Here is a 25,609-nt window from a genome sequence, read left to right as displayed (position 1 = left end):
CATAATTTTTCCCTCATTGTATACATTTAAACCTCAATTAAAAGTCTGCATCTAGGGGTGCTTGGGTGGCTCAGTCAGGTAAGTGTCCGACTTCAGCTCAGGTCATGATCTCAAACCCTATGTCTGGCTATGTGCAGACAGCTAAGAGCCTGGAGCCTTCTTTGGATTCTGTGTCTCACTCTCTTTCTCTGACCCTCCCCCTTTCATGCGCTCTCACTCTCTCAAAAATAAACAAACATTAAAAAGTCTGTGTCTAAAATACTTATCTTGAAAACAAGCTAAAAATATTAATTGTATATATTCTCAATGAACATAAAGGTACAGTAATCTTTTCAATACAATACAAAATTAGGGCTACTTAATTACATATTAAATGGATAGTTATTTATTTATACTACAGAAGCAAAAGATGTCCATAGTACTAAAACTGTGAGTTATAATAACCCATCAAAGGGCCATAAAGTAATTCCTCAAAACATTTTGTATTTTTTTCATCATTGCTCCTTTTGTTCAGAAAATGTGAATTTTTACTTGACTAATACCAACTGAGATGAATAAGAAGAGGTGATTAAGGAAAAGATCAGATGACTCAAAGAACTAAGAAGAAAGACAGCATGGGCAGGTGATGTATTGTCAGTACATTTCTGTTTTGAGTCACAGTTTAAGCCATCTGTGAGATGGCTCAAAGAATAAAAGGAAACACAGGACAGAACAACTCTAAGGATTTTAGGGGCTAAGATGGGAGACTTTTTTTCACTAATGCCCCTTGCCATTTTTCCTAATTTTCTTAGGGACCTCTACATGGAGAAGAACATCTCCACAGGTTTAGGGTCACTTCATACAGTTTATGAACAGAGCTTAAGGTTTCAATTTTGTCAAAAATCCAAACGTCAATTTTTTTCATCCTACTTTCATCAAACATTTGCTCTACCTATCAGAATATGATTACACCAAAATTGTAAAATAATAAGCCCGAAAGTTTTGGCAGTTTCAAGGCCAAGAACTAACTATTCCTACATGTTATTTTATCTCATGTTCTGCTCTTAAGAGCCATAAAAGTAGTTGGCCCTATGTTTCTTCTTCCAATGAATTAAATTTTGCTGTTTTATACCACTTTGACAGCTCTATGGTCAAATAAACTCAGTAAATCATGTTGACTGAGTGACAAAGTATTTCCTCTTCATATCAAAATATCTCAAAAGACTTCCTCTTAAAGACTTCTGACATCCCACAGCTCATCATATAACTGGTATTACTAACCATAAAAATATTTTTATTTGAAGGGGATTCCACTGATAATGCTGCTACTCCAGGGTTTAGAGAGTTACCAGGCAACCTGTTCCATGATTACCCAGTGTTTAGCAGTAATTCTTGCTATTTAGCCACCAGGTTTTTTCTTTTTAAGGTCTCTAACAACCTTTAAACACAGTTCTCATCTTTGACTCTGTGCAGCGGTTACTTTAAGTACCTTTCTTGCAATTGGCCTAAATAACTCAAAGTTATACGTTCATCAAAATTTCATACTTTACTACATGTAACTAAGTAACTTTGCACCATCTTTTTTTTTAATTTATATATGTAATTTATTGTCAAATTGGTTTCCATACAACACCCAGTGCTCATCCCAAAAGGTGCCCTCCTCAATACCCATCACCCACCCTCTCCTCCCTCCCACCCCCAATCAACCCTCAGTTTGCTCTCCGTTCTCAACAGTCTCTTATGCTTTGGCTCTCTCCCACTTTAACCTCTTTTTTTTTTTTTCCCTTCCCCTCCCCCATGGGTTCCTGTTAAGTTTCTCAGGATCCACATAAGAGTGAAACCATATGGTATCTGTCTTTCTCTGTATGGCTTATTTCACTTAGCATCACACTCTCCAGTTCCATCCACGTTGCTACAAAAGGCCATATTTCATTTTTTCTCATTGCCACGTAGTATTCCATAGTGTATATAAACCACAATTTCTTTATCCATTCATCAGTTGATGGACATTTAGGCTCTTTCCATAATTTGGCTATTGTTGAGAGTGCTGCTATGAACATTGGGGTACAAGTGCCCCTATGCATCAGTACTCCTGTGTCCCTTGGATAAATTCCTAGCAGTGCTATTGCTGGGTCATAGGGTAGGTCTATTTTTAATTTTCTGAGGAACCTCCACACTGCTTTCCAGAGCGGCTGCACCAATTTGCATTCCCACCAACAGTGCAAGAGGGTTCCTGTTACTCCACATCCTCGCCAGCATCTATAGTCTCCTGATTTGTTCATTTTGGCCACTCTGACTGGCGTGAGGTGATACCTGAGTGTGGTTTTGATTTGTATTTCCCTGATGAGGAGCGACGCTGAACATCTTTTCATGTGCCTGTTGGCCATCCGGATGTCTTCTTTAGAGAAGTGTCTATTCATGTTTTCTGCCCATTTCTTCACTGGGTTATTTGCTTTTCGGGTGTGGAGTTTGGTGAGCTCTTTATAGATTTTGGATACTAGCCCTTTGTCCGATATGTCATTTGCAAATATCTTTTCCCATTCCATTGGTTGCCTTTTAGTTTTGTTGGTTGTTTCCTTTGCTGTGCAGAAGCTTTTTATCTTCATAAGGTCCCAGTAATTCACTTTTGCTTTTAATTCCCTTGCCTTTGGGGATGTGTCGAGTAAGAGATTGCTACGGCTGAGGTCAGAGAGGTCTTTTCCTGCTTTCTCCTCTAAGGTTTTGATGGTTTCCTGTCTCACATTCAGGTCCTTTATCCATTTTGAGTTTATTTTTGTGAATGGTGTGAGAAAGTGGTCTAGTTTCAACCTTCTGCATGTTGCTGTCCAGTTCTCCCAGCACCATTTGTTAAAGAGACTGTCTTTTTTCCATTGGATGTTCTTTCCTGCTTTGTCAAAGATGAGTTGGCCATACGTTTGTGGGTCTAGTTCTGGGGTTTCTATTCTATTCCATTGGTCTATGTGTCTGTTTTTGTGCCAATACCATGCTGTCTTGATGATGACAGCTTTGTAGTAGAGGCTAAAGTCTGGGATTGTGATGCCTCCTGCTTTGGTCTTCTTCAAAATTACTTTGGCTATTCGGGGCCTTTTGTGGTTCCATATGAATTTCAGGATTGCTTGTTCTAGTTTCGAGAAGCATGCTGGTGCAATTTTGATTGGGATTGCATTGAATGTGTAGATAGCTTTGGGTAGTATTGACATTTTGACAATATTTATTCTTCCAATCCATGAGCAGGGAATTTCTTTCCATTTCTTTAAATCTTCTTCAATTACCTTCATAAGCTTTCTATAGTTTTCAGCATACAGATCCTTTACATCTTTGGTTAGATTTATTCCTAGGTATTTTATGCTTCTTGGTGCAATTGTGAATGGGATCAGTTTCTTGATTTGTCTTTCTGTTGCTTCATTGTTAGTGTATAAGAATGCAACTGATTTCTGTACATTGATTTTGTATCCTGCAACTTTGCTGAATTCATGGATCAGTTCTAGCAGACTTTTGGTGGAGTCTATCGGATTTTCCATGTATAATATCATGTCATCTGCAAAAAGCGAAAGCTTGACTTCATCTTTGCCAATTTGGATGCCTTTGATTTCCTTTTGTTGTCTGATTGCTGATGCTAGAACTTCCAGCACTATGTTAAACAACAGCGGTGAGAGTGGGCATCCCTGTCGTGTTCCTGATCTCAGGGAAAAAGCTCTCAGTTTTTCCCCATTGAGGATGATGTTAGCTGTGGGCTTTTCATAAATGGCTTTTATGATCTTTAAGTATGTTCCTTCTATCCCGACTTTCTCGAGGGTTTTTATTAAGAAAGGGTGCTGGATTTTGTCAAAGGCCTTTTCTGCATCGATTGACAGGATCATATGGTTTTTCTCTTTTTTTTTTTGTTAATGTGATGTATCACGTTGATTGATTTGCGAATGTTGAACCAGCCCTGCATCCCAGGAATGAATCCCACTTGATCATGGTGAATAATTCTTTTTATATGCCGTTGAATTCGATTTGCTACTATCTTATTGAGAATTTTGGCATCCATATTCATCAGGGATATTGGCCTGTAGTTCTCTTTTTTTACTGGGTCTCTGTCTGGTTTAGGAATCAAAGTAATACTGGCTTTATAGAATGAGTCTGGAAGTTTTCCTTCCCTTTCTATTTCTTAGAATAGCTTGAGAAGGATAGGTATTATCTCTGCTTTAAACATCTGGTAGAACTCCCCTGGGAAGCCATCTGGTCCTGGACTCTTATTTGTTGGGAGATTTTTGATAACCGATTCAATTTCTTCGCTGGTGATGGGTCTGTCCAAGCTTTCTATTTCCTCCTGATTGAGTTTTGGAAGAGTGTGGGTGTTCAGGAATTTGTCCATTTCTTCCAGGTTGTCCAATTTATTGGCATATAATTTTTCATAGTATTCCCTGATAATTGTTTGTATCTCTGAGGGATTGGTTGTAATCATTCCATTTTCATTCATGATTTTATCTATTTGGGTCATCTCCCGTTTCTTTTTGAGAAGCCTGGCTAGAGGTTTGTCAATTTTGTTTATTTTTTCAAAAAACCAACTCTTGGTTTCGTTGATCTGCTCTACAGTTTTTTTAGATTCTATATTGTTTATTTCTGCTCTGATCTTTATTATTTCTCTTCTTCTGCTGGGTTTAGGCTGCCTTTGCTGTTCTGCTTCTATTTCCTTTAGGTGTGCTGTTAGATTTTGTATTTGGGATTTTTCTTGTTTCTTGACATAGGCCTGGATTGCAATGTATTTTCCTCTCAGGACTGCCTTCGCTGCGTCCCAAAGCGTTTGGATTGTTGTATTTTCATTTTCGTTTGTTTCCATATATTTTTTAATTTCTTCTCGAATTGCCTGGTTGACCCACTCATTCGTTAGTAGGGTGTTCTTTAACCTCCATGCTTTTGGAGGTTTTCCAGACTTTTTTCTGTGGTTGATTTCAAGCTTCATAGCATTGTGGTCTGAAAGTATGCATGGTATGATTTCAATTCTTGTAAACTTATGAAGGGCTGTTTTGTGACCCAGTATATGATCTATCTTGGAGAATGTTCCATGTGCACTCGAGAAGAAAGTATATTCTGTTGCTTTGGGATGCAGAGTTCTAAATATATCTGTCAAGTCCATCTGATCCAATGTCTCATTCAGGGCCCTTGTTTCTTTATTGACCGTGTGTCTAGATGATCTATCCATTTCTGTAAGTGGGGTGTTAAAGTCCCCTGCAATGACCACATTCTTATCAATAAGGTTGCTTGTGTTTATGAGTAATTGTTTTATATATTTGGGCGCTCCAGTATTCGGCGCATAGACATTTATAATTGTTAGCTCTTCCTGATGGATAGACCCTGTCACTATTATATAATGTCCTTCTTCATCTCTTGTGACAGCCTTTAATTTAAAGTCTAGTTTGTCTGATATAAGTATGGCTACTCCAGCTTTCTTTTGGCTTCCAGTAGCATGATAAATAGTTCTCCATCCCCTCACTCTCAATCTAAAGGTGTCCTCAGGTCTAAAATGAGTCTCTTGTAGACAGCAAATAGATGGGTCTTGTTTTTTTATCCATTCTGATACCCTATGTCTTTTGGTTGGCGCATTTAATCCATTTACATTCAGTGTTATTATAGAAAGATACGGGTTTAGAGTCATTGTGATGTCTGTATGTTTTATGCTTGTCATGATGTCTCTGGTACTTTGTCTCACAGGGTCCCCCTTAGGATCTCTTGTAGGGCTGGTTTAGTGGTGACAAATTCCTTCAGTTTTTGTTTCTTTGGGAAGACCTTTATCTCTCCTTCTATTCTAAATGACAGACTTGCTGGATAAAGGATTCTCGGCTGCATATTTTTTCTGTCTAGCACCCTGAAAATCTCGTGCCAATTCTTTCTGGCCTGCCAAGTTTCAAAAGAGAGATCAGTCATGAGTCTTATAGGTCTCCCTTTATATGTGAGGGCACGTTTACCCCTTGCTGCTTTCAGAATTTTCTCTTTATCCTTGTATTTTGCCAGTTTCACTATGATATGTCGTGCAGAAGATCGATTCAAGTTACGTTGAAGGGAGTTCTCTGTGCCTCTTGGATTTCAATGCCTTTTTCCTTCCCCACTTCAGGGAAGTTCTCAGCTATTATTTCTTCAAGTACCCCTTCAGCACCTTTCCCTCTCTCTTCCTCCTCTGGGATACCAATTATGCGTATATTATTTCTTTTCAGTGTATCACTTAGTTCTCTAATTTTCCCCTCATACTCCTGGATTTTTTTATCTCTCTTTTTCTCAGCTTCCTCTTTTTCCATAACTTTATCTTCTAGTTCACCTATTCTCTCCTCTGCCTCTTCAATCCGAGCCGTGCTGGTTTCCAATTTGTTATGCATTTCGTTTAAAGCGTTTTTCAGCTCCTCGTGACTGTTCCTTAGTCCCTTGATCTCTGTAGCAAGAGATTCTCTGCCCCTCAGCTATACTGTTTTCAAGCCCAGCGATTAATTTTATGGCTATTATTCTAAATTCACTTTCTGTTATATTATTTAAATCCTTTTTGATCAGCTCATTAGCTGTTGTTATTTCCTGGAGATTCTTCTGAGGGGAATTCTTCCGCTTGGTCATTTTGGATAGTCCCTGGCATGGTGAGGACCCGCAGGGCACTTCCCCTGTGCTGTGGTGTATAACTGGAGTTGGTGGGCGGAGCCGCAGTCAGACCTGATGTCTGCCCCCAGCCCACCGCTGGGGCCACAGTCAGACTGGTGCGTGCCTTCTCTTCCCCTCTCCTAGGGGCGGGATTCACTGTGGGGTGGGGTGGCCTGTCTGGGCTACTTGCACACTGCCAGGCTTGTGATGCTGGGGATCTGGTGTCTTAGCTGGGGTGGGTAGGCAAGGTGCACAGGGGCAGGAGGGGCAGGCTTAGCTTGCTTCTCCTTAGGTGATCCACTTCAGGAGGGGCCCTGTGGCAGCAGGAGGGAGTCACATCAGCTGCCGGAGGTTTGGCTCCTCAGAATCGCAGAGTTGGGTGTTTGCGTGGAGCGAGCAAGTTCCCTGGCAGGAACTGGTTCTCTTTGGGATTTTGGCTGGGGGATGGGCGGGGGAGATGGCGCTGGCTAGGGCCTTTGTTCCCCACCAAACTGAGCTCTGTCGTCAGGGGGCTCAGCAGCTCTCCTTCCCTTTGTCCTCCAGCCTTCCCGCTTTCTGAGCAGAGCTGTTAACTTATGACCTCCCAGACGCTAAGCGCGCTTGCTGTGGGAACACAGTCTGTCAGGCCCCTCCGCTTTTTTCAAGCCAGACTCGGGGGCTCTGCTTGGCCGGCGAGCCGCCCCTCCGCCCCGGCTCCCTCCCGCCAGTCTGTGGAGCGCGCACCGCCTCCCCGCCCTTCCTATCCTCTTCCGTGGGCCTCTTGTCTGCGCTTGGCTCTGGAGACTCCGTTCTGCTAATCCTCTGGCGGATTTCTGGGTTATTTAGGCAGGTGTAGGTGGAATCTAAGTGATCAGCAGGACGTGTGGTGAGCCCAGCGTCCTCCTACGCTGCCATCTTGCCTCCTCTCCCCAACTTTGTACCATCTTAACAAAGTTTCCAGAAAATACCCAATCAAAATTCCAGCAGCGTATATTTATATATTTAAACAAGTTGAATATTAAGAAGGACATCCAAGTTATCTAATTTCATTCTTTCCTCTTAAAGATAGGCCACGTAAGACCTAGAAAAATTAAGTGACTTGTCTGAAACCATATGCTTCATTGGCAGATGATGACAATAACGTAGCAGTAAAAACTAAGAGCTAACATCTGTTGTATGCCCACCATGTGTCAAATGCTATGTTAAATGCTGTAGGTGAATTATCTCAACAAATACTGACAACAAATCTATGAGGTAAGTTCTATTCTATTCTCTGATAGCCTGTTTGAATGTCCTTTTCACTGACCTGCAAGACCTCTTGTTAACGTTTGACGAATGATTATATGCTTAGTGTTGATATTAATCTTTCAACAAAAGTGAAATGAAAGAATGCTAAGCGGGTTTTTTTTTTGCCATTTTTAACGTTAGTTATGTGATATCCATATTGTAATTTAGACATGGTTATTTTCTTAACTTTATCCCAATATTACTGTGCTATCATACTCTGACCATTGTGATTTATTTTTTCTATTTTATTCATAAGTCTGTAACTGATCTCTGGCAGTAAAAGCCAGTGGCTTTCATTAAGTAATTCTGAGATAATCATTGGTTGCATTTTTATTTTATGAAATCTGACTGGTATATGTTAATCCAGAGGTCTTTACAGAATATGCAAAATAACCCGTTTCATGAGCTTGTGATATAAATGAGGTCATTTCTATTTTTAGTATTCAAATTAATCTCTAGAGCCTTTACATGCCCATTAGCAGAAACTCAAGTATCTCTCTTGGGACATGTCCAACTCCCTACATATTTCAGGAACTCTAGAGACTTTCTCATTCAAAAGGATCAGTTCGGCTTCACATTTTGGGAAAAGAACTAGAAAATCTGATCCATTCAATGGAAGAAAGTTCCTTGTTTCTGCTGCAATAACTTTATTCTTAGTCATATTTGTCATTGTAGAACACATGTGGACACATCCCCATTTACTGGGATGTTAAATTTATCTGCTTCTCTGATATCACTGGTATTCTGGCAATCCTTTCTTAGGGTCTAAAGGGCAGGAAGTTTATTTCCAAATGTTTCTTTAACCACTATAAGCCTAAGTCCCAGTTCTGAAATTATTCCTACCATCTTGGATTTCAACCCTGAAAGTATGATCCGACTGTGTGAGTGTGCTAGGGACAAGGGTGCCCCATGTTTGGGATCCCAAAATGTTATAGTACCAAAATTAAACATAGTCAAACTGCCTAAGATAATCCCTGGATCAACTGTGTGATCTTGGTCAAGTAATTTATCCTTCCAGCTTTCCTATGGGCAAAATGTGCATCATAAGGTTGTTTTGAGTTGATTTATATGAGGCACATGAAAATATCCTTGCTACAGTAATATTATTTTATTGTTATTAAATAGTCACTATCTGAAAGCACGGCATTGGGAGAGACTACCAGCTTGAGACAAACTCATCACCACCTTTGTGCACCAACCCATGACCATATAGGTCTTGGCAGTGAACTCAGTCACCACTCCAGTCATCCTACGTGGTATAAATGCACTGAGGTGACCTGGGGAATCTCTGTTACCTGTAGACTTCTGTTATCTATCTCAATTCATCACAGACAATATGGTAGGATTGAATCTTAAAAAGAAGTGGTATAGGTCTTGATCCCTTTGTTCCCAAAAGGTTCCCTGACCCCTATACAAATTTTCCACTTCCTTCTCAGGTACCAACACTACTAATTAACTGGGTATCAGAGGAACACTGCTCACTCAAAAAGAATATCTTGCTATACTCTTTTACCTGGGCAGTAATATATACTTGCCTTATATTTATACTTGCAGAGTAAACCTTAGAGGAAACATTCTAAAGCCAAAGAAGGAATTTGTCTAAGGCAATTTTCTCTTTACACCAAGATAAAGACATGACCTGTCGCTTCTAGAAGAGTTACTTGTTTTCGTTTTTTTTTTTTTTTAAATAATTAATGTTCTAGCTAAATCATGAGCTGTGGTCTCCATTTATTTCATACCTAATTACAAAGTTTGCTTTTTGATAGGAAAACTTGTGTGTATATCTGAAGGATCTGAGACTGAAAGCACAGAATTTTAAGGACAACAGAAGTAAAATCCATAATAATCCAAGCATAACACACTGTGCCTTTTGAAATCATACATGTATTCACTATGCTACTGCTAATTCAGAGAAGGAGTGATTAAAATTCTCCACTCTGGAAAACTGTCTGTAGTAGATAGGTCCCCAAAAGCTGCTTATGAAGTTGCATAGCTGGTAATCTAATCACACCCTATGCAAACATAAAACTCCCTCAACATCACACCTTTTCCTATGCCTGCATATACTAATAATGTACCTAAAACTGGGTCTGTGCCTCCAGTAAATATTTAATCCACTCTATTACACGTTTTTATCTATCTTTACTATAGGATACTATATGCATTCTTTGCCAGTAAGTACTCTATGTTTGTATTGTTTCTTTTTTTTTTTAATTTTTTAAATGTTTTTATTCATTTTTAAGAGACAGAGTGTGAGCAGGGGAGGGGCAGAGAAAGAGAGAGACACAGAATCCAAAGTAGGCCCCAGGGTCTGAGCTGTCAGCACAGAGCCCTACGCAGGACTTGAACCCATGAACCATGAGATCATGACCTGAGCTGACATCAGATGTTTAATGGACTGAGCCACCCAGGCGCCCCTGTATTATTTCTTTTACATAAAAGGGACCAAGGTAATGAAAAGCTTGATATAAACATTGTACACTTCAGAATACTCATACTAAAAACTAGGAAGTAATTATTGTACTTTGTACCAATCTTATAAAAATAAATTATAGTATAAAAGATAATTTATAAAAATAATATTTTTATTTTTTGAATACCAGGAAGGATTTATCACATTAAAAAATCATCAAATTAACAAAAAAACATTAGAATTTATAAATGAGTGACTGGGATGAGGTATTATGCCCTAAGAATCTAGGGTTCTCTCATCTAGTTATTTCAGAAGTGATTGTTGTTGGTTTATAAAGTATACTGCGGTCAGAACATTACTTTTAAAGGAAAAACCACATGATACTTAAGTGTGAAAAGTAGATGTGCATTACTTACAGTCTTTGCTTATGATACAACAGAACATGAACATTACTTTAACTCTCTTTGTAGCAATGCTGCTATGATGCCATCAAGAGAACCAAACTTTGGTAGTCCAAGTTCATGGATACCCTATTATAATGCCATTATGGTAGGAAAATGATTTCAGGGCAAGTTAATGGAAACCACATTATACTGATAAGCGATTTTATTGTAAGTCTACAAAGCCCACATTATAATGGTCAAACAATTTCCCTGTAAGTCTATGAAGGCTGCATTAATAATGCCATTAGAAGAGCAAAACAATTTCAAATAAACTCTATGGGGACTCATTTCACTGTCATGATGGTGGCAAAATGATTTCAGGGTATGTTTACGGAGAACCCCTTACAATGCCATTATGACAGCATTACAATAGTAAAAAGAAATTATGGGGAGCCCATTATAATGCCATTATAATTCCATTACATTGGTTAAAAGATTTCAGAGTAGTTCTACAGCAACACTACTACAATGGTAACAATTAGGTCATAGAAAATATCATAGTAGATGACACTTACAAGGAAAAACCAGGTCTATGTTTGGAAAGATCAGATTAGTGTTCAGAAAAGAATCAGGTCTATTAAAATCTTAACCTTACTGAGTTTGTGTAATTTTATGAAAACTTCACCCCTAGTTTATCCCATCTGTCTTCAGGGATGGAGGTATTATGATTTAAATTAAAAATTCAATCTCTCTCCTATGATGTAATTTATTTTTATTGCTCCTAACATTTTACCACCTAGAATATGGTGCCCCTGGGGAACTTAATCCTACCTGTGGACCTCTGTTGTCTAGCTGCCACAATCCATTAAAGAAGATTGAACTTTGAGCCCCAAGAGGTAAGGGGGGGGGGGTCTTAATCTCTTTGTTCCCAGAAGGTTCCTTGACCTAATGCAAATTTTCTCAACTCCTCCCTGATCAATTCTGCCTTTTAAGTGGATATTCAAAAACCAATTCATAGTTGGCCAATGTTTAAGATTTTGCTACCACATCAGTCATATTTAGTTTCGTGAAAATGAATCTATTATATGACTATGGATTCTATCCCTATCTTTAGCTGATTGATAAGCATGTGCTATTGACAAGAATATACAGTATGTAAGGAAAATAAAAATGACTTAGTACACTGAATAATGGTCCCCCAAAGATGTACACATCCTAATCCCTAGAACCTATGAGTATGTTATGTTACATGGTAAAAGGGTCTTTGCAGATGTGGTTAAGTTAAGGATGCTGAGGGGCACCAGGGTGGCTCAGCTGGCTAAGTTTCCAACCTCAGGTCAGGTCAAGATCTCATGGTTTGCGAGTCTGAGCTCTGCATCAGGCCTCCATTCTCAGCAAAGCCCACTTAGGATCCTCATTCTTCCTCTCTCTCTGTCCCTCCCCTGCTGGCATGCACATGCATGTGCTCTCTCAGAAATAAATTTAAAACAATAAGGGTGTTGGAACTAGGAAGATTATCCTCAACTATGAGGGTGGACCTGTGTAATTGTGAGGGTCCTTATGAGAGGGAGGTAGGAAGGTCAAAGACAGGAAAAGTAACGTATAGGTAGAAGCAAAGATTGGTGAGATGATACCATGACCCACAGAACGCTGGAAGTCTTTACAAGTTGGAACAGGCAAAAAAGTGATTTTTATTTTTCTTGGAGACTCCAGACAGAACCAGCCCTGCCAATACCTTGACTTTAGCCCTTTAAGGCTCATTTTGGACTATTTACCTCCAGAACTGTAAGAGAATATATTTCTGTTGTTTTAAACCATTCAATTTGTGGTAATTTGTTAAAAACTTTGTTCTAAAGATGAGACAAAAATTAACCCATTATGTTCAACTTTTATAAGAGACAGAATATAATTTTTTCTTTGTAATTACTCCACTTATTTGCTTGTATGTATTTAGGTGTTGGATCTTCCTTTCTTGGCAAGAGACAGAATATATGCATATGGAGATACTTTAGAGGCTATGAGACAGAAAAAAAAATAAAAGGACACAAGATCAGTTACCCCAGCCTGGAGTGAGGACAGAGCAAATTTGGCATGGCATAAGAAAACAAATAGTGCTCAGCCAGAGTCACTGTGCTCATTCACATTTCCCAGCCTCCTTTGCACTTGGGTTGGGGACACAGAAGTGTGTTCTGGCAAATGAGAACATGAGTGAAAGTGATGTGCCACTCCTCCAACAAAGCATTCAAGATCAAGTTTGTCTCCTACTCTCTTCCCCTTCTACAACCAACTTGGAAGTTATATGATGATTAAGGGGAGATGACAAAATGGAAGAAACTGCAATCCTTGAGTTACCAAATGGAAAAGAACTCTCTGCTAAGCAATGTTGGATACTTCTTTGTGTTAAGATACAAAGATTTTGGACTTTGTCTGTTGTGGCAACTAGTACTAATTACCTTGACTAACAACATACAGAGAGCAAAAAGATAATTGAAAATTCCTTCCCAAAATTCTTTTATTTGGAATTAACTTCATTTCTTCCAGAGGCCATAGTGTCCTAGCCCCAAACAAAAGTTGTATAGCTCTTAACGACCACAGCAGCATAAGAGAAAAAGCAATAGGAGATGGGGCTTAGAGATATTATTCCACAAAAAGATATAGCATAAGAACAACTGATATCCTGGAATAGCATTATTGTGGGGAGGGTGTTACAAAGGAACATGTTTTGTAGCTACTGTTAATTTAATTTTCTTAAAAGAGATTTGGAGAAGGATTGAAGATAAAAACAAGAAATTTTTATGAGGGAGAAGTAAGTTTAAGGGCAAGGTTAAGTTTGGGAAGCCAAACCTCTAAGGTAGTTGCACAGAGAGGGGGACTGAATCTAGTTTAATATAATTGTGTGAGCTGACTTACTCCCAAACAACTAGTTTTCCAATGAAGATTCATTTTAAGACACATTAGTGAATTTCAAGCCCCAAGAAAAAGACTCAGACCTTACCAATATTCCAGAGTATGTGGGCAAGGACATTATGCCACTGAGCTCTGCCCGACAGAACCTGGTTGTAGGCACACTTAGCTGACAGCCTTCAACTATAGCACCTCTAGATCCAGTGTGTTGTTGGTGCTGAGTCCATGCTACCCCAGCTGATGACTACACATATGGGGTTAGCCATGCATAGTGATAGACTCTAGTGAGAAGCCATTGCTAGGGGACTCTTAATCAGCCTGGCTGAAAATTTCTCATAACTGCAATGAATCTCAAGTGTTTCCTATCCAATTCTCCTTTCTTCCATTTCTCCTTTCACAAATGCCAGACGGGCATCATGCCAGGATGTAGGCCTTCTACTCTTCTACTAAAGTAGAAGTAGAAGTTCTTCTGAAAAGAACTGCAGTGACACGGGTGACATTGGAAGTCATGTTCTGGGGCTGGCCCCTGTTCTCCCTCAGACAGCAATGAGGAAACCCATCCTGTGTAGAATCAGGAGCATGCTTAGCTTAGCTCCTGGCACAGGTGACTGTTAGTTCTTCAGTATCAATTTTTTATCCAAAATGTATTTGTTTATCTGTTTATTTTTTCATTGCCCATTCATGGGTTTGGTCTGGTCGTTGGGCAATACAGACTTGCGATGGGACAGTGAATACTTACTCTGTATCAGTGAGGTACACCAACAATTTATGCCTAACCTACTTTTTTTAGCCCAAAAAATCAGAGGAATCAGGCTTTCTCAGAGCCCCACCCCAAAGTTGTCTAGTAAATCATTTCATGAAAGTAAATCATTGCATGCACATATATGCAGTATATGTAGATCTTTCTTTAACCTTCAAGTGTGTATCTTTCAGATACTGATTTTAGGATACATTTATAAGAATTTGTCTCATGATTCTCTCATATACAAGAGGAACAGAGCAAGCTGGTATATGGATCAATAATTATGTCCTGGATGTCCTTACCTGTAACAATGTTTGAGTTTATAAGCAGGTGAAGTATAGTATTGTTTCATATAGTCATCGATTCCTGGCCTCCCATGTTGTGTTTAACTGCAATGCATAATTTGCAGTTAATTTTGTGGAGCATGTTAGGGAAAAGGGAGAATGTAAGCAAAGGTATAGAACATTTGACTTTGGACAGAAATTATTATTGAATTTAAAATTGTGTAGGAGCACCTTGGGTGTCTCAGTCAATTAAGCATCTGACTTTGGTTCAGGTCATGATCTCGCCTGAACTCTGATCTTCTCAGAGTTTGAACCCTGCATCGGGTTCTGTTCTAACAGCTCAGACAGAGCCTGGAGCCTGTTTCAGATTCCACGTCTCCCTCTCTTTCTGCTCCCCCTCTGCCCCCCCACCCCTCACTCCTGCTATCTCTCTCTCTCTCAAAATAAATAAACATTAATAAAATAAAATAAAATAAAATAAAATAAAATAAAATAAAATAAAATAAAATAAAATAAAATAAAATTGTGTGAAAAGTTCTTGCATGCAAGAGCTCAAGATATAAGGCTTTTGCATATTTGTATGGAGAGTAAGCACTCAAAAAGTGTCTATTGTTCCTCAACAAAATTAGCAAAAGCAACATTACATCCAATGCCAAGAGCATGCTAAAAATGTTCCTTTAAACAAATCTACAAAGAAACTGTTAGAGAAAAGTGAAACGCCAAAATAAATGCAACCAAATAAAGGTAGGCAAAAATTACTGGAAGACAGATGGGAAGATCTTACCAAACCTGTCATGTAAATCAATCTACCTGAAATCAAAGTGTGGAAATGTTCAATATCATTGATATGGAGCTATTAAAAGTAACATAGCAATTGTTTAGGATTGTTGAGACTTGTAACAAACTTGATCCAGCAAAGATTGTAGATAATCCATGTTAAAAACCACAGACTCATCCCTAGGATTTTCTAAGACCAAAGCCATGTTTCCCATAAGGATCTATTAATGGTTCACTTGATAATACATTTGGTTAGAAGAATAAAAATGTGTTAACATGAAGCAAAATAGAAAAGCAAAGCAAAACTCCTCTGGAAATAGAATAAGTGAAATTCGAGGTTGTCACTATAAATATTCAAGACAAATATTCAAGTTTCTTCTTGATTCTATTTCATAATTTAAAAATAAGGCATCATACAATATTTATGCACCCCTACACCCCAAATTTCCAAAATAATATTTTGGATATTTATGGTTCAATTAAGTCTAAAAGGAACTGTTTTACTCTTTTCCCTTTTAGTATTAGCAACTATGTGCAATTTCAGAGATATTTCATCCTTATGTTTCTTATTCATTTGCAACTAAAATGATTCAAAAAGTTACCTTTTGACATTTTTAGAATCATTCCCCATGAAGAAAGGGAGGCCATGCTTTGCCAAGAAGGTATGAACTCGAATAATCCAAGGTTTAAGTTAGGTTTCACATTTCAACCACAAGAACATCCACTGAGCTTTCAACTCAGAGAAATAAGTTCTCAAATTTTATGCTTCTCACCTGCTAAACTTCCCATGGTCATGACAAGAATCTTAACCAATAAATTCAAGACACTGTGAAGGTGAGAAATGACTGAATTTTGTGAAGACTGGGAAGCTATATTCTAGGCAAATCCATCTCTAATCTTGGGGCTACAAGAAGGGACAGGATTGCACTTGAGGAAGACACCAGGACACAAAAAGATAGTCTCTTGGAACCCGGTGATAGCCACCTGTACATCTCCTGAGTTCTGACAGATATTAAGGTCTAGGCTCAGATGCATTCCCAAGCCACATGAACTTACAGTGGTGAATTCTGGAAAGCTAACTCTGTCCTCAATAGTTGAGATTCTACAGCAAGTTATCAAAAGCTAGACTCAGGTACACTTTGTACCACACTTATGCTTGGTTCCACTGAAGACAACACTACATTTATCTTATACTCTGTGAGTAGAAGTGAAGATCAAATTAATCTCCACAGACTTTCTGACTCTGGTTTTCATCAGAAAAACCTTTAGTATATTTCTTAGAAAGGGTGAGATGGACTTCTACCTTTAAGCTGGACCTGGGATCAGAGCTGAGCTATAGCAGAAGAGCTCTCAGACATCTACACCTTGCCCTTCTGCATGGCCTACATTTCCTTGATTTTTCCAGGGTAGCAGAAAGCATATAAATGGCCTGTTGCCCTGGAAACTGCAAAGTGGCCTGCCACAGTACTTTCCTGGCCTATGTGGGGAGGACTTGACTGTCGTCATTATTAAATGCAGAAGGAGAAAATAGTAACAGTTAAGTGCTTCACAAAATGCCCTACTGTTTATACCTACTTCTGCCCTCCTAGCTGCTTTTAAGAGTCAAGGTTGGGACAAAGTCTATCTTTATTTTATACACAGCAGCAACCATAACTGACAAACTAAAGAGGGCAAGAAGTATGGTCCAAAGGACAGTGGATTGAAAGTTGCAAGATTTGGTTTTAGCCACAAACCAGTTTTGTGACCTTTAGCAAGTCACATAAGTTAAGTCATTCCCAGTATGCTCATTTGAAAGAAAAATGCCCTGAGGATCCTCTGATTTCCTCATGTCTGTACAGAAGTATGGTTCTGGGTTTTTAAGTGGTGGTGCAAGGGTCAGTAGGAGTTACAGAGTGTCCTTTACGGATACATAGGTTATTTAAAAAAAAAAACAAATGTTAGGCTGTATTTGTGTCATGCTGAAATTAAAGTCTCATCCAAGTTCTAGTTGTTTTAGTTCCATGAAAGGATGGAATTGGTGCTCCGGTGTATATAAATAGATGAGCTGTTGAGGTCAGCATGGAAAAATATCTTGGGTGCAGTTGACACGAAGTGGCCATGAATGATGGGGAAACAGAGTCCAGTTGGTTCATCTCATGTCATACTTGAAAGATCATTTGTGCATTTGTGCATTTATGCTTAAAAGAGCTGACTCAGTAATGCTGTGACAGCTTTTAACTTAGAATTCTCTTATTTTTCTGGATTTCTGTCTCCTTCTTAATGGTATTTTAATGCAGTTTTTGTGTTCAATTATAATAGTGTTGCTAAATACAGTAGGTCTGATTCCACAGAAGAAGAATAGTTTTTTCAAAATCAGCATTTTCCTGCTGATTTGCCAGCTGTTTCAATAAATACTCATCTCCCAACTTCAAACGAGTATATTGCACTCTTACTAAATATAAATGCCATCTACAGCTACTGTATTCTGGCTTTCGAGTTTTCTGTAAAATCAAACACAAAATATACTCTATGCGGGACCCCTTTTTTGACCATATGCAGGTGATTTTGCTGACTCAGGTGTCCTGACAAGTAATCCATGTTTGGTTCTCCAATCATTTTTTCCCAACATAGATGGCTAAGTAGGAGCGAGTGAATTAGCACCACCTCTTCCAGTTTTGCCATCTCTATTATCTCTATCTCTAAACTACAAGAAATTACTAGTTAGGGCAACTTAAATTTACAATGATAGGATAGGATAGGATGGTAGGATAGGATCAAATGTGTAGTAGGCTCCAAGCATACATTCTTACTTTTAGACATAGTAAATCAGTAAGAGACATAAATCTAATGTAAAGAATAAGCATTGTTAAAAATAAACTAACACGGTAGTATCTGGTGTCCTCAATATAAATATGGTACTTTTATTTTTTTTAATAATTTTTTTTTCAATGTTTATTTATTTTTGGGACAGAGAGAGACAGAGCATGAACGGGGGAGGGTCAGAGAGAGAGGGAGACACAGAATCGGAAACAGGCTCCAGGCTCCGAGCCATCAGCCCAGAGCCCGACGCGGGGCTCGAACTCACAGACCGCGAGATCGTGACCTGGCTGAAGTCGGACGCTTAACCGACTGCGCCACCCAGGCGCCCCTAAATATGGTACTTTTAAACACTAATATTGTAATAATCCTGGCTAAGGATCAGCAGGAACAGAGTATATTTTCAGCCGTACATTGTTTTTCTAACAGACCTCACTGAATTGTATGTGTGCATTTTACTTATTTTTAATCAGCATTACAAGAAATACAAGCAATTAAGCCTTTCAATATCTCCTAACAATAGTAAAAAGGCAGCTATAGTAATTGCAGTAAGCATATTTGTTGGTGTTTGTATTTAGAGAAATACTAGTTGGTCTTTTATTTGACAGAAACTAAAGCAGGGGAATTGTTACAGAAACAAATGCAATTCAAAAGCAAAGTTGCTTCACTTGAAAAAAAAAATGTTATGCAAGTCTCTGCTTTTGAGCAAACATTGCTGTCTAACAGACCAGTCAGGTTAATGAGGGGACGGTTGCTGGGTTCTTAGGTAGCAGCCCCTGTTGGTTGATCCTTGAGTTGATAATAAGCCATATGGTAACTATGTCTCCACAACCACTAGGTAGACTATTTTCCAACAAACTATTTTCCCCCCACACCTTTAGAAGATGAGAAAGAATGTGAGGCCCTAAGGTACTCAGACTGGTGTACTACATTCTCAGACACGTGGGTGGCCAAGAGCAAATGGCCAGAAAACACTCTTATTTGGTAACATGTTTTCACAAAATGACATTAGTGGCCCACCCTGAATTCTTGATACACAGACTATCTACACATAAGTGCCAACTTGAGGGGGCAGGAAGGCTGAATGCAAACAACCAGGTATTTACTAGATTTGGCCACATTTGGTTGTTGGGTTTGTCAAAATAACTGGTCATTTAAATGAATTCAATCATTTTAAAAATCAGTTTGTGGATGCAGACACAGCCACAGTCTAACATAGTTGACATTCCTTTCGTTGCAGCTGGAATTAGAAATTAGACACTTTTTTAGACTCTCATCCATTCATAGCCCATTTTCTTTGCATACTTTATGGTTTGAAATTTCTGAAATACATCTTATATGCAATGTTTGATTTGAAATGTTTTAAGTCAGTGTGATGGGAATTGTTTGCAACATTTCTGGGACTTTTATCAGATGATCGTCACACTTATATTAAATCATACACATGTGGAGACATTCTGAGGTTTGATACGAGATTTACAGATAACACTTCTAGTTTACTATAATTCTTACAATTTATGCAGAAGTTTTGGTAAAATCTGCAATTTGAAGAAAAGCGATCTCTATGACTTTATAAAACAATAACTGATTACAAATTTGTAAACAGCTATCCTTTTTTTTTTTTTTAACCATTTAGAATTCAAGTACTTATTTATTCCACCCATGGTAATGTAAGCTCTCTAAGGGCAGGGGCTTTGGCTATGCTTTTCATAGTTGTATTCTGAATGCTCAATGTCTAGAGTAGTGCTTATACTACATCATACCCCCACCAAATATGCATTACATTAAGACATTCCACAAGTTTTTCTATGTGCACAACGTATTCAAATGCCATGGCAACCTGTCTTGCTTCCATAGTACAGTGGTTATCACATTCACCTCACAAATGCCGTGGCAGGTTCTGGGGTCACCATGCAAAATAAAAGCTTTTAAAGGAGCTGACAATCCAGTAAAGAGATAAAGAAGTGATTGCAATATGGGATAAACAGTGTTAGATGTAAGTGTAGGGAGGTATGACAGCCCAAATGAGAGACCCCCTAAGATTTTTAAGAATGCCAATGAAGGAGCAACAGACTGATGGCTGGAGGAGTATGTGGGCAACTAAAGGTTATATGAACTCAATTAAAAAAAAAAAGTTAAGAACCATAATTTGAAGGGAACAAAATCACTCAAAGGTTATCTTGGGTACATAGCATGAAAGAGTTGAGTTTTAGAAAGATTGTTAACTACAGTATGGAGAATGGGTTGGAAGAATCACTGAAAATAATTCACTTGAGGGATAATGCAGATGTAAAATAGAGCAATGGCTTGTGAGTTGGAGAGACTTAAGTGGATTTGAGAGATATTTAAGAAACAGGAGAGAAAGAATTGAGACACTTGTACATCTAGAGAGGGGATGAAAGTGTTGGTAGAGCTAAGGGTAATACCTAGCACATGACTTAGAAGACGGAATTGATGGTGGTGACATGCAACAAGACAGAGAATGCAGGAGAAGTATACAGGAGGTGGGTGCTTGGGAATCATAAAATTAATTTAAAGTGTGTCACATTTGAGGTGCAGGGTCACAGAGAAGTGGAAGTGCCCAGTAGAAATTGAGAAATGTGTGTGTGGTACTGAGAACAGTGGTGCCAGCTGACAGATGGGACTCAGAAGTCCTCATCATATACATGAAGTGAGGTCATAAGAGAAGATGAAACCATGAGAAGAGAGCGGAGGATAGGACCAAGAAAAAGCAGCAATCTAAATAAGAATTATCAAAAATGTAAGAAAAGAGAACATTTTTAAAAAGAAGTGAAAAAAGGGAACTTTAAGGGGAATACAGCTGCTGTCAAAAGTGACATTAAAATCAGGTAAGATGAGGACAGAAAAAAAAAAGGTATTGAAAATAAAAGTCTATGAGACTTGGCAATTAGGTGGTTATTGGTCAACCGCACTGAAACAAAATCGTGTGGTCAGTGGCCTGGAAAATAGAGAAGTTAGGAAGTGAAGGACAGACTCCTTTTTATAGACCTGGCTAGAGCTTGAAAGAAATTCAGAAGCTTATAAGGCACAGAAGATTTACAGAGAAGTTTTCCAGTTTTAGCCATGATTATTTGTTTACTCATTTGTTTCTTTCAATATTGGATAGCGTTAAGAGATTATAATTAAAAGAACAGGGACGCCTGGGTGGCTCAGTTGGTTAAGTGTCTGACTTTTGCTTTTGGCTCAGGTCGTGATCTCACATTTTGTGGGTTCGAGCCCCACGTCAGGTTTGAGGCTGACTCTCTCTCAAAATAAATAAATAAATAAATATTTAAAAAATAATAACTAAAAGAACAGAGTCTCTGAGTAGGTGTAAGTCAATGGGATCCAGGCCACAAGGGATGTTATTAGCACCACTAGAAGAGAGACAATGTTTTCTGTGAGATGTTAGGGGAGGAATGACATGTATGTGGGTACAGATAACCTGGTTGGGGGCACCTTCCGGCTTCCATTTGATCTCTGAAGTCAGGCTAATCATGCGGTAAGCTTAATGTTGTGAAATAATTCCTGAATAGAATGTGAGAAAATCATCCTGGGATGCATTTTACAATATAAAAGCATAGATTTAATCTTGTCCTGCTTTGGTTTTTTTTCTCCAATTTTAGTGATTGTTTATCAACATCTACAAACAATGCTAATATTGTCCAGATGCAATCTCTCTGTTACAGTTCATTCCTAATGACCACCTAGGCAGTGCTTCTGGGTCAGAGATGGATGAAAAGGTAGTAAGGACAGAGGAAATGATAGCAGGTTCGTATTCAATAGTCCTTGGCTTAGACACCTGCTTTTCCATTGTTTGCTGGGTGAATCTGCTACTACCACTCTGAGCCTAAATTCCTCCTGTTATAGGCATAGAGATGATAAACTCTGATGTCCAAAGTTTCACAGGGTGATTAGGAGGATCAAGGAGTCATGCTCATGCATTTAAAATTCCTATGTATGAGCGCCTGGGTGGCTCAGTCTGTTGAGCATCTGACTCTTGATTTTGGTTCAAGTCAGGATCTCACAGTTCCTGAGATCAAGCCTTACATTGGGTTCCAGGCTGACAGGAGAGCACCTATTTGGGATTCTCTCTCCCTGCCCCTCCCCAACTCATGCTTGCTTGCTTGCTCTCTCTAAATAAATAAAAATTTAAAAAATTAAAAAAAATAAAATTCCTATATAAATTCAAGCTCTTCTCTTACAGACTATAGTGTTTATCATAGCAGACATGTAGATTCAGAAAGCGATAATTCAACTATGTCCCATGAAACTGATCTTTCAGAATCTGCCAGAGCCAAATAAAAAATACTCATAGAAAGAATACTCTACCAGAATGCTTTAAAGTACAAAATATTTTAAAGAACACCTCAAATTTGCATCAGAACAAGTTAATGAATGATAGTCACTTGTCTAAAAGTCTTTAATTTTAACATCTTTGATTTACTGATGGATGCAATGCAGTTATTATACCTGGTATAGCAATAATTAAAGTTATGTTTAGAGCTAATTAACTAGTAAGCTGTGTCCAAGCACTGTGTAGAACACAGTGATACAATTACCTATGAAATCAGGCATTCATATATTATGGATGACAAATCTGACATTTAGAGAGATTAAATAAGTTTTCTTCCAAGATACTATCTGAGTAGATTTGAGCTAAGTTCTTCCTGATCCTGATATTCATTCTCTCAAACATGGCACTCTGTCTCCCAACAGTATACATACATGTACTCTGGTGCAATATGCTATTAGAAGACAGAGTATGTATTTAAAAAGCACAAATAAAAAAAAAAAAAAGCACAAATAGAGTGAGTGGAGCAAGTTTTGGAGTATGAAAGGGGTGAGAGAAATAGGAAAAAAAACAACAACAAAAAAACATGATATTGGACATCTAGCAATTACTAATATCTGGTGGGAGACACTGAATATACATTCAGATGTTGGATTTAAATATATTTACAAATTAATTAAATATAACCACAATAATATGTTAAATATTTTAAAATATATTCATTTCAATTTTGTGTCCATTCTCTGAACTTCAGGACCATATATCTAAATACTTCCTGGACATCTGTAGGCATCACAAGTATGTCCCTTCAGAACAACAAGCCAAAAACTAGATTACTATATATACCCTGACCACCTACCTCCTCACACCAAACTCTTCTATTATACAACATTTGCAGCAACTGATTTACCATTTAATTTAGATACTGGATATTTGCTAAATATCTCTGGTTCACTCACCATTATCTAATCAGTAATAAATTCAGAGAGTTGTACTAAACTTTTTTTCAACTTAAACTACTTTCATTTAGACTCTCAATTTTCTTTTACCTAAACTATTGAAGTTTCAGTTTTTTCAGTGAATATTTATTAAATACTTATCATGTGTCAGAACTGCTCTTGATGCTAGAGATACTGATGAAAATCTGTCTTTTTTGAGTTTACAATTGGTAAGAAGAATGAGAAAACAAAAATAAATATAATAAAGAAGTAAACTGTATACATGTAAAGAGATGAAAAATGCTATCTGGTCCTGTAATTTTCATCTATCACTTGCCCCTTTACTGGATTTAACTTTCTAAAATAAGTATCATTATATCAGGTACCTACTGTCTCCAAGCTCAGATTTCATAGCATGGCACTTAAGATTACAGATGAACTGACTCCCTATTCAGATATCAAGCTTTATCCCTTATCTTTTGACATGTTAAGTTTCATTTTTAAGAAACTATTTTCCCTCAGTTTGTTCTCCGTATTTATGAGTCTCTTCTGTTTTGTCCCCCTCCCTGTTTTTATATTATTTTTGTTTCCCTTACCTTATGCTAACTAATTTGGATGTAAATTTTTAAAAAATAAAAAATTAAATTAAAAAACAAACAAAAACAAAAAAATAAATAAAACTGTAATACACCAAAAAAAATAAAAATAAAAAAATAAAAATAATAAAGTAAAAAAAAAAAGAAACTATTTTCATTCCTCAACACCACAGTATCTCTTGCCTGTGCTGTTTGACCATGTAGACTGCCACTTTCTCAGCCATTTTTTTCTGGGTGAACACACTGCAAGATTTAATGACTCAGTTCATGGCCACTACTCTCTGAATTCTTTCTGGTATTCACATGCTAGAGAGATCTAAGGTATCACTGTTTCCCATGTATTCCAATTTCATACCATGCCTAATTCTATCATTCCAGTTACAATATTGTACTGAATGTTTTGTTAGAAAATCGCTTCCCAACATCAGTCCTCAGACCCCTTGAATGCAGCGACCACCTTTTCTGTTACCAGTATCTAATCAAGTACTTGTCATCAGCTATGTAGATTAATATTTGCTAAATGAGTAAATCAATATATATTAAAAAGTTTAAAATTATAACAACCAGTTTCTGTGTTACAGCCAATGAAAATATCAATCTTTATAAAATTTATTCAGATTGCTTCATAGACTATAAAAGTTCAAGCTTACATTCATGATTGCTTTTTATATGACAGGCAGTATCCTGATCACCTCATAGGAATTACTCAATTTCATGTCCAGAAGAATCACATGAAGTAGGTGTTATTATTATTCTTATTTATAGAGGAGGAAACTGAGACACTGAGAGGTTAATCGATCTTCTGCAGTCTGACTTCAGGACCCAAGCTCTGCATCCTCACATTACAGTTTTTGCTACATAATTATCCATTATATTTATTCATGATCTTCCCCCAAATTAAAGAGAATCTGAGAACTATTTAACTAACTGATTTATCTGACTGATGGAGAATGCCATACTGGATGTTGGCTGCTTCCAGCCCTCATCTGAGCCTCATCTTAAATTTATTATGAAGGTTATAACTGTCATGCCTTCAATTCCATTTACTAAAATGTTTATATTTATTTGTTGTTTACATATAGCTTGTCTAGACCTGTTTAGTTTTTTTTTTAATCAAGATAGGAATAAGTATTTTGACATGATTTAACCTAACTCCAAACTTTTAAATATGTTTCCTGTTATAGAGACATTATCTTGTAGTCATGAAATTTTTAATGAATAAGGATATATACATGTGTTGAAATATGAAAGCACATCACAGCATTGTTTCAAATATATGAAACACTCCTCTTTCAATAGAATTAAGGGATTGCACATAAATTCAAACCTATTATATTCATACTTAAAATTGAAGAAGCTAAGAACAGGCCTAAAAACTTATTTTTTTAAATCAAAACATCATATTTATGAAAAAATTTACTCAGTTTTACTTCTATTAAACCCCTTCATGGGCCCCAGCTAGGCATAGTCCTGGACATAAGAAGGAGACAAAAAAATTGTCTTTGCATTCTACTTTTTTCTTACCATGTAAAGCCTGAAAAAGACTCAAAAAAAATGTGAAGATTATCTTGGTCATCTCTAAATCTTTGTTCTATTCATTTCTTAGGGATAGTAGATGGACTCTACATGGG

The sequence above is a fragment of the Herpailurus yagouaroundi genome, unplaced genomic scaffold (assembly GCF_014898765.1).
Source record: "Herpailurus yagouaroundi ecotype Mexico unplaced genomic scaffold, PumYag 29, whole genome shotgun sequence".
Lineage (NCBI taxonomy): Eukaryota > Metazoa > Chordata > Mammalia > Carnivora > Felidae > Herpailurus > Herpailurus yagouaroundi.
Note: the sequence above shows the minus strand (reverse complement) of the source record.